Below are 15,871 nucleotides of genomic sequence, written 5' to 3' on the forward strand. Positions count from 1 at the left end.
TCTTGGTTTGTCATTAAGCAGCTGTAAAACCTCTAAGTTTGCTGAACATCTCAGGTGTTAATACCCACCTCACAGGGTTCTTGAGAAGATCAAGTGGAATTTTATGTGGAAGTTTCTTTTGTTTTTTTTGTTTTTTTTTTTGCGGTACGCGGGCCTCTCTGTTGTGGCCTCTCCCGTTGCGGAGCACAGGCTCCGGACGCGCAGGCTCAGTGGCCATGGCTCACGGGCCCAGCCGCTCCGCGGCATGTGGGATCCTCCCGGACCGGGGCACGAACCCGTGTCCCCTGCATGGGCACGTGGACTCTCAATCACTGCGCCACCAGGGAAGCCCTATGTGGAAGTTTTTACAAACCAGAAAGTTTCACACAAATGAAGAGTACTTCCTATATTAAATTAATCTCACTCTAAAAAAAGGCAGTATGATACACATTTAATAAAAGATTTTGGAAATAGATAGCATTTAGTCATTCAGCATTTAAGTATCTACTATGACTCAGGCTTTGAAAACAAAGGCCTATCAACATAGAACACAGTCCCCACTCTCAAAGGTTGCCTTTTTTAGGATACAGAAAGGCCTGGAATAGTCTAGAGAACAATGGCAGTGAATGTGTACTGAACTGGGGTATCAGTCACTGATCTATCAGCTTCAAGCCTTTCCAAATCCCCTGAGTTGGAAAAACAACATTAATTCCTCTTCTGCGTTACATTTCTTCACGACTTTGACCATGACGGTGGTTTATCATATCTTTGAAGTCTCCCCGCCCCCACCACCCCGCCCGCCAGCCACAGGAAAGAATGAATTGTTTGGAAATGAAATAGCCAACAACTTAGAAATGCGACAAACATTATCTGTTCCAAAGCTGGAAATGCAGAGCATAAATAAGAAAGTCCAAAACACAGACACATGTTTTATCGTAGAGGGACATCTCAGTTTTATGACCTTTCAACATCTTAAAACCAAAATGAGCTTTGACATATACTTTCTCCATACTTTCTTGTACTTAAGTTACTGCTTAACCAGAGGAAGTCTACACTCATAATTTCTCGACTGGCCTGTTACCAGTCACCTTCCGAGACTGAAACCAGAAGCAAACCAGCCCTTCAGTGCTAAGATCCACACTCTTCTGCATCTGGCTTTCCCATAGCCAAGGGGGACCTTGGACAAGAGTGTCCTCATGAAGCCAGAACCTTTCATAAGTCAGCATCTGACATACCTATACCCAGATGGCAGAAAAACTGCCTAGAAACCAAGCATCCTGCTTCCGGAAGTTCTAAACTAGTGCCCAGCAAACATTTATTTAAAGGGCCACATAGTATATATTTTAGGCTTTGCAAGTAGAGGATATTAAAGAGATACTTATATAGCAACTTAAAATGTAACTATTAAAAAAAGGTAAGAACAATTCTTAGCTACCAGGCAGGAAAAAACCCAAAAAACCACCCAACCAGGCAGCCGGCTATAGTGTGCCAACCCCTAGTCCACACCTATGCAAAATTTAATAACTGACTAGTAACAGATGTGCAGGTGTCTGTTCACCAAGCAAGGCACCACATTTAGCCAGCGAGGTGCTCACAAGCAGCACACAGGGAGGTGCACACACTTCTTGATTCCTGCTTTCCTTCACCTTGGTTTTCACTTCTATCCTCAGTAAGCCTTAGAATTATACTCAGCACCCAGTCACTATTTGGGGATAATCCTGTTTTGTTTGCTTCTTTCTTTCATTTCTTCTTCTTTTTTTATTTATTTTTGTGGTACGCGGGCCTCTCCCTGTTGTGGCCTCTCCCGTTGCGGAGCACAGGCTCCGGACGTGCAGGCTCAGCGGCCATGGCTCACGGGCCCAGCCGCTCCTCGGCACGTGGGATCCTCCCGAACCGGGGCACGAACCCGTGCCCCCTGCATCGGCAGGCGGACTCTCAACCACTGCGCTACCAGGGAAGCCCTCTTTTCTTTTTTTAATTAATAAGGCATAAGTTTTTAGTTGGTACATAATACAAAAGTTAGGTCAATTCAAAGTGAACTCGGGACTTCCCTGGTGGTCCAGTGGTAAAGAATCCACCTTCCAGTGCAGGGGACACGTGTTCCTTCCTGGTCGGGGACTAAGATCCCATGTGCCGCGGGGGCAGCTAAGCCCACACACCACAACTACTGAGCTCGAGCACCTCAAAGAGAGAGCCCGCGTGCCGCAAACTACGGAGCCCACGCGCCCTGAAGCCTGTGCACCACAACTAGAGAGAGAAAACCCGCACGCCACGACTAGAGAGAAGCACAAGCGCTGCAACGAAAGATCCCGCGCATGCCTCAACAAAGAAAGATCCCACGTGCTGCAATTAAGACCCAATGCAGCCAAAAACTTTTTAAAAAGCAAAACAAAACAAAGTGAAGTACACTTGGTTTTGGTAGCAACTTAACTTCTCTGGTTATATTTTACCTAAAAAATCTGAACTTGTTCACAATTTCCAATCACATACCACAGGGGAAACTGGCCTGAGATCAGAATCTTGCTTCAGATAATCCTCCAAGTGGATGATTAACTACAGGGAGGCGCGTTATCAACACGCTTATTGGGCAAGAATGAGGAGATGTGTTGGACACAGAGAAGTAAAAACCTTTGCTCCCGACCTCAAGCTGGGCTGCTGTCTGTGTACCCTCACAAAAAGACAGTAAGGGTGCGGCACCCACAACCCAAGACAAATTTAAAGAGAACGTGAAAACACTAGAAGTTTCCATTGCCCACCATGAAGTCTGACTTAGAATCTGGTCAGAATTAGAATCTGGTCAGAATTCTATATATCCAGCTTGTGTCAGGGCTGAACTTAGAACCAAGAATCAGCATTTCTAATTGTGTCAATCTTATTAGACGGTCCATGGAAGCTCATCAAACTCATCAATTCTGGATCCTGGGAGAAGAAAGCCATGCAGTGAGGCAATGAGGAAAAGACAAAAGCACCCGTAATAAGACTCCAGGGGGAACAGGAAGAAACAAAGTTTATATCTGGAGCCTTTCTAGCTCTTTCTACCCCTTGCTGGTTGCTCTGGCTTTCAAGGTCCTCCTACCCCAAAGCATTCAAAGATGAACTCCCAACACACAACGTCTGCTCCATCAGAAAAATGTTCTGGCTCCCAAATTCCCTCTCTACCTTTATCCCCAACCCAAACTCTCACTGTATCAATGCTTTCAGTCTCAGCTAGATATCAGAAAAAGATGACTTACTTCCCACTAAAGTGTGAGTGCCTGGTAACCTATACCTCTCGGTGTTTTTTTAAAAGATGTACTTTGACCCTGATGAAACTCCTGATGGAATTCTGATCCTTAACAGGCAAGTTCACAAACACAGCACATCAAAGATGAACATTCTTTCGAATTCCACAATCCAGACGCTTTGTAGCCACAACCAGTTTTTCTTGACATTAATTACAATTGTTGTTTTCTGTGGGATGGGATTACACAGTCATTTCTAACTAGAGGCTGTGGACTTGAAGACAGTGGACTCTCTCTCACTTGACAAGACAGTCTTAATATTTCTATAACAAAATTATGATTTTAACTAGTTGTCTATGAAATCTACTTCCCCATAAAGCTGTGTCTTACACACCTTAGCGTCTTTGGGGCATCCTACGGTAATGGACACACATGGGTCACTGAAGAATGAAAACATCTCTTAAAAACACTGATATTTCATTGTGACTCATGATTCCCTGAAGAAAAAATTTCTGTATACTTTCAGTGATAATGTGTAAAATCCTTCAGATCAACAGAGGGTCGTTAGCTTCTCCCTCTTATTTCTCTGCTCATATGATTCTGAAAAGCAGAGGCTGGGAGTTGAAAGCACCTATAGGTTTCAAATTAAAGGGACCTTGGCTCAAATTCCCTCCCTGTCGTACAAACTATGTGATGCTGGACGAGTTACTTAACATTTCTGAGCCTTGGTGTCCTCACCTATAAAATCGTGTTTTAGGGGCTTCCCTGGTGGCGCAGTGGTTGAGAGTCCGCCTGCCGATGCGGGGGACGCGGGTTTGTGCCCTGGTCCAGGAAGATCCCACATGCCGCGGAGCAGCTGGGCCCGTGAGCCATGGCCGCTGAGCCTGCGCGTCTGGAGCCTGTGCTCCGCAACGGGAGAGGCCGCAGCAGTGAGAGGCCCGCGTACCGCAAAAAAAAAAAAAAAAAAGTCGGGTTTTAACACCTACCCCCAATTGGTTGGGAGGGTTCAGTGAGATCTGTACCAAGGGTCTAACACTGCATCAACCACTTCACTACAGAAAGGTCTGACTGCATCTTACTTTGTGTCCTGGGCCCCCTCACAATTAGGCATTTTACAGAGACATCAGGAGTTCTGATGGACACTTGGGAACTGAGCTGAGTGAGCCGACCCCCAACACACCCCTATTGGCAAAAATCAAGGACACAGCTTCAGAGCCCTTCTACAAACTCCATTAATGCATATTTTACATTTGTTGGTCCAATAATGGAATGGAATGTTGCAGCTTCAGTCTCCAAGCTACCTACAAAGTGCTTTTTTGGGGGAGGGGCAGGTAGGGGGGAACACAGCAAGGCAAGAGAAAACATACCCAGGCCAATCTCGTTTCAGTTTTTTAGGACTTACCGTCTCCATTCTCTTCCTTTCACCTTCCTTCATTTAATGAGTAACTATTCTATGCCTGGACTGGTAATGCCAAGAATCAGACCTGCCCTTGAGAACTCACAATCAACCCCCCACATTAAAAGTGACCCTCCTCCCAACACTAGGCAGAATCCAGGCCTCGTGAAGAACACACTGCTCTTCCGAAAGGATAAACACATGCACTGAAGTTTACATCTAATTGAGGACTTTTTTTTTTTTTTTTTGGCAGTTCACTGTTTTCCAAGCATTCGTTTTGACTAAGCTCAACCCAATCAAAAAGCTTACGTGGCTTCTCAGGAAGATAATAACCTATCCAATGTAGCAGACTACACAAATAGAGCCAACATACCCAAGTTGGAAGAGATGAAAGAGACAGACAGACGGACATGACAGCACCCCAGTTGCCAGGGCACTTGGCTACATAAATCACTATCCCGTATATAAAGCCAAAAGGACAAATCTGGTGACTGGAGTGATATGTGACTGCTGTTTTCTCAGGACAGTTCATTACTGGGATATAATCCAATCAGGCCAACATTTATATGTGATCATCCAATCACACTCAAAGACAACTGAGAACAACAATGCCATTGTTCCTTGGAGCTTATTACTACAGCTAAAGCCAAGTGAGCTTCCTCGCCCCACCCCCGCCCAGTGACATGTGTACTCTCCTTGGCTCCTGTTCTATTAATAAGTGCGAGAGATTCTTTAAGACAGTGCATACTGCCTGCAAATATTCTGTGGTAATAAACAGCAAAACCATCACCGATGTATGATTTCTGGACAAAGTAAATCACAACCACGAAATTTAAGAAATTCAGAAAATTTAGCAATGCCCAAACTAATTTTAATTTTAACCAAGCTCTGTTTCCCCACATTTTATAGAGGAACTTTATCTTTAAAAAGCAGATGACTAACCAGTCCCCAAATATGAGGTTTCAAGGACTGAGGAGGGTGATGATGCAATGCCAGCAGCCTTTCTTAATTCCCTAGCTTCTGTGGAATATCAGCTCATGCCAGAACTTGACTTTTTTTTTTTCCTTAATTTTAAAGGATATTGTCAAATAAAAATAAAGCTATTTTACAAAAATACACAAAGCAGCACCACACGGCCCTTCCTCAGGCTGTAACACTACTAGCTGAAATATTTATAGGCACCTGGATCAGAAATACCTACATGTTTATAACCAATCATTTTTGTTGAAGCAGCGAATTAGGTCAGTGCCCTTAAGAAGCTCCCCTTCAGCTCTATTTTCCACTCTCCAAACAAAGAAAACCTTTGTGCATTGTATTAGCCACTGTAAACTGTTTGGACATCCATTGTTAGTCCTGGCCGACTGGATAAGTCTGGCGAAAAAGAGATAAAACAGGAGATTCTGTCAATATATTTCTAGCACATTCAAATTTAAGCAAGCTTCGCACAGAACCAGCTCACTCTAACTGCTAAACAAGTGGCTGAAATGAAGTTACTGTTCATGCTTATCTTGGCCCTTAGAATATATGCTTTCCTTATCGCTTCAAATTTCTCTGAGTCTTCAGAAGTAGCACTGTAGATAGAAGCCTAAAATAAAATATTAATCAATAAATTGCTTGGCCAGTCTGCTTCTAGCTACTTTCCTGAAAGCAATAATAGTAAGGTCCCTAATCAGTCAGGGTCATAGGGAAAATTATTCGAATGAGAGAGAAGATTCACAGACATTCTAAAATAAGAAAAACTCAGTTCTTTCCATATGAGACATCATTATAGGGAGGATTTTGCCAAAATTGAGGCTATATTTTTAAATGTTTCAAGAACAATACATTACGGCTCATACTTCACAAATAAGTAGAAGTAGGACAGTCACTATTGCCAATGTTTTGGTAGACTAGAACGTGCTGTCAGCATGAGATTTGAGGCACAAAATAGGATAAAGACTGAATCTCTTACCATTTAACTTGTCAAAAGATAAGACAGAGGGAGGAAAAGGGGACATTCTCTTCAGCCCATCTATAAACCGGATTTATATATCACCTTTTACTTTATTAAAAACTAACAAATCAGGGGAGGGATAAATTAGGAGTTTGGGATTAAAACATACCCACTACTATATATAAAACAGATAACCAACAAGGATCTACTGTATAGCACAGGGAATACTCACTATCTTATAATAACCTATAAGGAAGAGAATATTAAAAAAGAGTATATATATTTATATATATGTATAACAGAATCACCTTGCTGTACACCTGAAACTCACACAACACTGTAAATCAACTTTTTTTTTTTTTTTTTTGGCGGTACGCGGGCCTCTCACTGTTGTGGCCTCTCCCGTTGCGGAGCACAGGCTCCGGACGCGCAGGCTCAGCGGCCATGGCGCACGGGCCCAGCCGCTTCGCAGCATGTGGGACCCTCCCGGACCGGGGCACGAACCCGTGTCCCCTGCATCGGCAGGCGGACTCTCAACCACTGCGCCACCAGGGAAGCCATCAATAAAATTTTTCAAAAATTAAAATAAAAACAAATAAATCAAAATGACTTCAAAAAGAAAATACTCATTAAGTTTCATAAAGTTATACGTAAAAGCAGCAGCTCTTAGAATCAAGTTACTTCTCAGTCTGTATTAACTTGTAGGCTAGCAAACTATAATTTCTCAAGCTTACTCATATAGAAAAGTACCAAGAATCACAGAGCAGTTGAGAATCTGAGGCCCTTCAGAGAAACAATACCTTATGTGACAGGTAGGACTTATGGTAGCATCCACACTCCAGCAGGTGATTATAAACTCAAAGGACTGATTTCTATAATTCTGAACACGAATTATAGAAAGCAGTCCTCAGTAATAATGATGATACAAGTAAATTATAACCCCTGCCATTAAATTGCCACTGCAACCCCAGGAGGCATCTATGCCTTTTGTTTGCTGGCACTCAGCTTCCCCTAGTCCCAGAGACCAGAAGCCCCCAATCCCTTTGCCAACAGGGTACCAATGAGGTGCAAGTATTTATTTAAGATCTAAAAGGATGAAGGGAAGCAGATGCCATTTGTTCTCATTTTCCTGTAGCAGCAGTCATAGGCAAAAACTGATTTCCCAGACCTGAGCTTTGCAGTTACCTCCAAGCTCCCTATCATTTCAGCCTCCTCTGGGCTACAGAGGCTGAGACAGTAACAGGGTTGTTTGGAGGTCCTGGCTCAGGGCAGCAGCAGCTTTCTAACTTTCTAGGGGGCAAATCAGAGACTAGCAATGGGCCCTTCTGCTCTGTAGGCACCTAATTCTCTCCATTAAGTTTCATTCTCCTTGAACTAGCTAGAATGATGTCTGTTTTCTTCACGGAACCCTGACCCAGAGGGTCTGTAGTGTCCATTTCACAGCTGAGAAAACCAAACCTGAGAAAAGTAAATTGCGTAAGGCCAAGCAAGTAAGCAGGCAGGACAAGAAGAATTCACACCCAGGTCTGCCTGACTTCAACATCACAAAATGAAAGTTAAACACACAGAGTGAAAGGTAAGCCTATCTCCAACCCATGATCCAGCAATTCTACTCCCAGGAATTTACACAAAAGAAATGGGTGCGTAACCCCACAGAACAAGCTATAGGTGATTTTCATAGCAGCTTCGTCCATAATAGAAACAAAACAAAAACCTGACTACAACCCAAATATCCGTCAACAAAAGGATGGATAAACAAAACTGGTAAATTCATACAAATGGAGTATTTACTACTCAGCAATAAAAGAAAAGTACTGAATTGTATAACAACACAAAGGTTACTCTGAGGAAAGAAACCAGACACCAAATGCTGATTTCATTTATACAGATCCTCTCAAGGTGAAGCGAGGCTATAGGATGGTGAGAGATGTCAGAAGAGAGGTTCCCTTGTGGGTGGGGTGGTGAACAGTTGGAAAAGTGACAAGAGGACCTTCTGGAGTGATGGAAAGTTCTATTTTTTGATCTAGGTGGTAATCACACAGGTGAATACATTCACGTAAAAGTTCATCTGGCTCTGCAACTGGATAGTGGTGGTGGCTGCAATTAATTGCCACAATGAAATGCCACTGAGGGCACACTTAGAATGGTTAAAATAAGGTTGGGAGGGAGGGGATGGGGGATATACGTACGCGTATAGCTGATTCACTTTGTTATACAGCAGAAACCAACACACCATTGTAAAGCTTATACTCCAATAAAGACGTTAAAAGAAAAAAAATGGTTAAAATAGTGGATCTTATTGTGTTTTACTACAATAAAAAAAAATCAAGCTCTCCACTTGAGAGTTGTACATTTTACTGTCTGTAAATTATACTTCAATTTAAAAATTAAAAATAATAATATAGAAAAAGCTCCATTGTGAGTAAGCAGGCTTTGGAGGACAGACCCAGGATACCACTGTTCCCATAGGAAAATTTTTCTCAGTTTCAGGCAAATGTTTTTCACCTCAGTTCTTTGGTAAATTGAGTCTACCTCTCCTGCCTCTTCCTGACTCTTGAGTAAAGACATCTGCAAACTGTGCGCTTAAGCAGTATAAGCAGACCAAATACTTCTCCCAGACCTTTGATTAAAATCCAAATTAGGTTCTGCTAGAAAGAAGGCCACCGATGTTCAAAATGAACTCGTTGCCTCTTCATTGCAATGTGTCGCCACCTGACTGTTTTTAGACACTTAACAATAACGCCAGAAGGAAAAGCATGAATGTTTCCCGTTCCATTTCTGGAAAATTTCAATGGGTGTCTGAGATGCCACAAATCTCTCTCCCCTCTCAAAACTCACCCAGACACTAAACAGACCGGGCCAAGGCAGGCGAAGTGCTCTCCCTGAACTTAGGCAGAAAAACTTTGATGTGCCTGAGGTAACCCTGAAACATGGCTGCTGGCGAGTGACTTCACATCAGTCAGTAACAGTGAATGAGGTCTTGCGACAGTCACCAGGAGGCCCGTCTTCAGCGCATTTGTGAAGAACAAATCAGAAAGGCTTCCCAGTGGCAGGCCTGCCTTACCTTCCGTGCTCGTGTTACAGGCAATGCGGTCCCTGGGAGAGGAGTCCATGGGGAAAGGAGGGGTGCTGGAGGCTCCCAGGATGCAGCTTTTACTAGGAAGGATGGAGGGAAAGAGGAAGGAGAAAGAACGATTCTCAGGAAGCCCTGGGAGATGGCTGCAGTTGCTGGCTTGGGGCTGCAGAGTGAGGAAGAGAATTCAGCACCCACTGAGCTGGTACATTATTTAAGCTGCAACTGAATAATAGATCTTTCCATCACTTCATGAGCTAAACAAGACAGCCACTCTTTGGAAGTTGCTTTGCAGAGAGAATGCATTGGCTCTCTTCTTAAAAGAGAAAACAGAGAGAAAGAAAACACACAAGTTGTTTAAGGAGTGTGGAAGCACTTAAAGATGGCATGAACCAACAGAAATTACCTAGAATATTCTCTAGGCTTTATACCAAACACTCAGAATCTTAAGCACTGTAAAAGACTTCAGAGTTGATCAAATATAATTATTCATTTCCCTATAAAGAAACTGAGAACTAGAATTACACGCCTTAGCTCAAGTCACCAAGCTAATTCGTAGAACAGCTTATACACCATTAAAGAAAGGGTCTGTATAAAATTCTACACCTTTTTTTTCTTATGGACAAACTATCATCCACTCACTATATCAATGTCAGGAATCCACTTTTCTAAGTTCTCAATGTCTTCAATTCTTACTAGTTTATGCAACAAGCCTTCTGATCAAGTCAGTACAATGAGGTCAACACTTAGTGCATGTGCTTGGTGCCCTGTCAGCTTCTGGGGTGACCAAGATGACTCAGACCAGGGAGGGGCTCACGGCTGACGGGAAATGACTGGCATGTGGCAGATGTGATAAGGGCTCGAATAAACACTGGCATGTGCACGCTAACCTGTCACAGGCCAGGAGGCAAATGATTCAGCCCGAGTGAAGAAGGGTAAGGGAGAAACTGGACTTCTAAAAATGAGCTCACCAGGAAGTTTCTTCTAAACTATTCATTCTTTTCAAAAGCAGAAATGACGAGTTTTTTGTTTTTTGTTTTTTTTAAAGATCGGGTTTTTAAAATCGTTACTTTTATTTATTTCTGGCTGCGTTGGGTCTTCGTTGCTGTGCGCGGGCTTTCTCTAGCTGCGGGGAGCGGGGGCTACTCTTCATTGCAGTGCGTGAGCTTCTCATTGCGGTGGCTGCTCTTGTGGAGCACGGGCTCTAGACGCGCGGCCTTCAGTAGTTATGGCTCGTGGGCTCTATAGTGCAGGCTCAGTAGTTACGGCGCACAGGCCTAGTTGCTCCACGGCATGTGGGATCTTCCTGGATCAGGGCTCGAACCCGTGTCCCCTGCATTGGCAGGTGGATTCTTAACCACTGCGCCACCAGGGAAGTCCGGACAAGCTTTGCTAATACTAACTCCTTCAAAGAATTTCATTCTGCTTTGCTAGATATGTTTGGCAACAGCCTTCCTAGGATTGAGAACGGGCTACTTGCCTCACACAGGTACATCACCCCTTCTCCCCGCCACCCAGGCTCTCAGGTGCTCCGGGCAAGAGGAGGCAGAGAAGGAACCCCACAGCCTAGGACTTGGAACACTTCCCTTATAAGAAATGGCTCTCAGCGAATGGAAACAAACAGCTACACTTGGAACATTATTTCCTCCTCCGAAGAACAAAGCTCCAAGAAGCTACAAGTCTTAGAAGAGAAGGTCAGTAAATCCTACTGATGACTAGAATGCAGTATTTCCCCGGTTCAACTTCAACTAAGTGACAAAGTCTAGAGTATCTGCAGTGTCCTCTCATCTCTATGAAAGGTTTTTCTAACACATACAATGGCAAAGATACAACTGGATTCTAATCATTATCTATTAATTACAGCCTAATAACTCTTACCGACCAGCAAACTATCCCAATAATTCTCTCCCACAATGTATTACATATATTCTCTCTAAATGCCTCTGACTTGTCACTAACTATATTGTCACTAACTATAAATATATAGCTATATATTTAGTCCCTTGCTTATATCAGGTGTCAGATGAAGCATACTATAATTAGTTTTCAAAGATGATGTCATTTTCTCTTGTGAACATAATGTATATATTGTGTTGGCTGAGTAAAGTCTACAATACAAATAATAATTATCATATTAACTCTGAAATCCATGTTTACATATGCATATGGGTAAAATTCAGTAAACATTTGTATTCAAGGATGTGACATGAAGTCTTTGCCATAATTAATGGTATAATTTGAAATTCTGGGGTCAGTAGAGCTTCCTATGTAACACCCAACAAATATCTTACTCTCAAAGGATCTATCAAGGGTCTTTCACCACTATTACCGTTCCTGCCACCCTCCAAACTCTCCAACCCCTCAACACTCACACACAATGATGGGGAAAGAGAAACACAAATAGAACCTCTAATCTATGAACATTCTAATCAGGCTAAATATTTAGTTTGAAAGTAAAAATAAACATTCATTATTACAGAAATTTATACTGCTATGGTTTGCAACACACAATGGTGTATAAGTGACTAAGAAAAGCTGCATTATGTTTTTAAGGTTAAAGACCTGATTTAACTTTAACCATCTGGCAGGGGCACTAAACAAATATCTGTAGTGATTTTAAATGACTAAAGTTACTAATTGAAAGCCTAGGACTTCTCATAAAGAGTATGCACACACATACAATTAGGGATTCTGCTGACTGAAGCAAAGTGTTTTCTATTGTGGTTTTATTCACCTATCATGAACATGAACTTCAATTGCTCATTTCTCCAGGTCACGGCAGGGTTTCTTTTTTCCTACCTCAAGACTTCCAATTCCTACAACAATCCTTGTTAAAGCCTATTCTGCAGACCCAATAAAAGCTCCATTTTTAAAGAGTTAGATGCATTACGTGTGAGGCTGCCTGGGTCTCTGTATTCTTAGGCGCTGACGGATGGTGACTGAGATACGCTTGGTAACAGAGTGATGTCCCCCAGGAGTGCCAAAGCATTTCCCCCTTTTCACTCTATCCTACCACAAATGTCACACCAACAGACCTTAAAATTGCAGAATGGCTTGCGGGAAGCAAAGAAAGGAATGAGACTTAGGGAAGACATTAAATAGCTTCACGAATACACTGTCTGCAGCAACAGAAAAGAGAACTGGGTGGACAAGAGCAAGATGCACATATTAAGACACAAAGTCCATCAAATTCAACTTTCCTGGCTTTTCTGGGCCATTCTGTGTCCGACTTTCCTTAAGGTGTGGTTGAGGTACACCTAGCTCTCCATACCTAAGCGTCACACTCGTATTTTGAGAGTATTTTCCAAATCTGATTTCAAGGGCTGTCTTCACAGTTTTGGCCTTATTCTCATACCACTCATCCTGTACTATTTTTCTTAAGTCGAACTCACCGTTTTATTTCATACTTATTTTTGCCTCATTCGAAGCAATCTATCCATGAAATAAATGAGTTTGGTGACCGGCTTTATGTTTTTTAGTCCTGAACTACAAGGGTCATGCACAGTAATTAAAGAATGGGCTATGTCCCTCCCTGTGCCACCTGTAAATCTGTCTGCACAGCACACTTTGGAAACAACACTGTTTTGAAGGCAGCAAATAAGGCAGAGAAAATGTTTAATTTAATAGGCATTTTTTCAGTATGACAGTCCTGAGTCTCCCTTTTGAGTTCACAGGTTATCGAGACTGACACAGCTTTGGATGATGGAGGCGCGAGCCCCCTTAAAAAACCCGAACGAAACAGTCACCGTCATGGGAAGGCCCATGCAGGCCTGCCCAGGCTCTAGCAGTCAGATGCTAAGTTCCAAGAAGGGCATTTTCTAATCAACCTGCAAAAGCGGAAGCAGGTACTTCCCAACTCAGAACTCTCTTCCTCACACGGTGCCATAGGCAGTGTACAAAGTTAATCGACTGCTTTCCTAGGTTTCCAGGTTCCTTCAAACCTGGAACTAGCTATTGCCAATACCGGATGTTAGGACTGAGTGCCTGATAACTTTTCTCCATTGCTGTTATACAGGTTTTGCAAAATTTTTAATGGGAATGCCACCTCAGACCCTCATAAATTTGCTAGCTATACGAGCTTTCTCTCACAAGGGTCGTCATAAAAATTCTTGTGGGGACGAAGTAGGTTCTAAATCGTTTTAGGGAATATTTCTTTTTTAACCTTAGAAAAGCCCATGTAGGGACTCCCCTGGTGGCACAGTGGTTAAGAATCCACCTGCCAATGCAGGGGACACATGTTCGAGCCCTCGTCCGGGAGGATCCCACATGCCGCGAAGCAAGTAAGCCCGTGCACCACAACTATTGAGCCTCTGCTCTAGAGCCCACATGCCGCAACTACTGAGCCTGCGCACCACAACTACTGAAGTCCACGCGCCTAGAGCCTGTGCTCTGCAACAAGAGAAGCCACCGCGATGAGAAGTCCATGCAGCCCAGTGAAGAATAGCCCCCGTTCACCACAACTAGAGAAAGCCCATGCATAGCAACAAAGATTCAACACAGCCAAAAATAAATAAATGAATAAATTAAAAAAAAAAAAGTCCATGTAAAACATCGAAGTTTTTAACCCACTAAATAGGTGTTGAATCTGACTTCTGTCTGACTGTATGTTTCTGCCCCTGCCCCTTGGATTTAGGATGAAGAAACAACTCAGTAAAACACATGAGATAATCATTCTGCCGCACCCACCCAATTTTCAATGGAAAATGCCTCTCAATACCAAGGCTGGCTGGTCCAAGGCCATTCCAGCCAGCACTTGTTGGCCCCCATTACTGCTTAGAGTCTGTCCAATGAGGCATTTGATAGGGTGTCAGCTCTCAACCTCGATAAACTAATCTGCAGCCACAGCTCCTCAATGGGATTTGTTTTAGGGATTAGGCAAGGAATTCCCGGATGGCTCATATTCTTGGTAGAGGTATGTCGAAAGTTTCAGCGTGATTACTAACCCTTCCTGAATCTTCACCCCACCAGCCCCTCCCACACCTCATGCCACACCCCAGCCAAATCTGCATAACTTTTAACTACGGAACATATGACAGTACACAGGACTACAGTGGCCCCGCCTAGTTTCAAAAACTTTTCTGTCTCCTAAAAAGAAAGCCTTCAGAAGAGAAAACCTTGCTAAGCTCAAAAGTCACTGTAGGGGGATTCCCTGGTGGTGCAGTGGTTGGGAGTCTGCCTGCTGATGCAGGGGACACGGGTTCATGCCCTGGTCCGGGAGGATCCCACATGCCGCGGAGTGGCTGGGCCAGTGAGCCATGGCCGCTGAGCCTGCGCGTCCGGAGCCTGTGCTCCGCAACAGGAGAGGCCACAACAGTGAGAGGCCCACGTACCGCAAAAAAAAAAAAAAAAAAAAAAAAAAGTCACTGGAGGGATTTTATCATTTCCCTCGAATTCCCAGGCACTTCTCCAGCATAAGAGCAATGTCTGGCTGTGACCTTTTGTCAATGTACAAAGAATCAGATTAAAAGTTAAACAAATGTAGGCAGAAACCCTTGCAAATGGAATTCCCCAGGGGGTGATGCTAAAAAATTTTGGGTCTTATGCATATGAGAGCCCCCAAAAGAGTAATATTCCCTGTGTAGGGTGTGGGGGGTAGCCCTGTTTACTGGGAAACTGGTTCACTTCTTTATAGGAAAAGTCAAGTCATTAATACATTAGGGATTTCTGGGACTTTTTCTTTTTCTTAAAGTTCTCTTCCTGGCATTTAAAGCCTTTCAAGAGAGTGTGCGCATCTCTTGCTCTTTCCCTCAGCAACTGCCCTAACATACCTGGTACCTCCTTTTTGTGCTTAGTAACCCAGAGCCCAGCACTTAAGAGTTTTCAGCACCTGTTTTGGTTCTTATTACAGTTGGCCCTCCATATGCAAGGATTCAACCAACTGTGGATCAAAAATATACAGTGGGGGAAAAAAATTCCAGAAAGTTCCTAAAAGCAAAACTTGAATTGGCCACACACCGGCAACTATTTACACAGCATTTACATTGTATTTACAACTATTTCTATAATATTTCCATTGTATCCGGTACTGTAAGTAACCTAGAGAGGATTTAAAGTGTACAAGAGGATGCCCTTAGGTTAGAGGAAAATACTACACCATTTTATATAAAGGGCTTTGAGCATCCTTGGATTTTGGTATCCGAGGGGGGTCCCAGAACCATTCTCCCCCCCATCCCAGGATACTGAGGGATGACTACTAGCTACTGTCTACTTAGCATCCACTAGCCAGGCACCCTATGTCATTTCACTCAGTCCTCGTCTTATGAGACGTG

At 43.2% G+C, this 15,871-nt stretch overlaps 1 protein-coding gene and 1 long non-coding RNA gene across 5 annotated transcripts in view; one reads left to right on the forward strand and one right to left on the reverse strand.

Moving 5' to 3' along the window:
- Window positions 1–15,871, reverse strand: part of TJP2 (tight junction protein 2) — a 134,154-nt gene that overhangs the window by 67,241 nt on the left and 51,042 nt on the right. The gene's annotated exons all lie outside the window — the stretch shown is intronic.
- Window positions 8,985–14,153, forward strand: LOC132427314 (uncharacterized). Of its 2 annotated transcripts, XR_009519872.1 has the most exons (4): window positions 8,985–10,537; window positions 11,121–11,296; window positions 13,277–13,447; window positions 13,831–14,153. It is a non-coding gene; the product is annotated as an uncharacterized lncRNA (long non-coding RNA). The 2 variants fall into 2 exon arrangements; XR_009519871.1 differs by lacking the exon at window positions 8,985–10,537 and having other exon boundaries at window positions 11,095–11,296.

Source organism: Delphinus delphis, chromosome 6, assembly GCF_949987515.2.
Source record: "Delphinus delphis chromosome 6, mDelDel1.2, whole genome shotgun sequence".
NCBI classification, from domain to species: domain Eukaryota; kingdom Metazoa; phylum Chordata; class Mammalia; order Artiodactyla; family Delphinidae; genus Delphinus; species Delphinus delphis.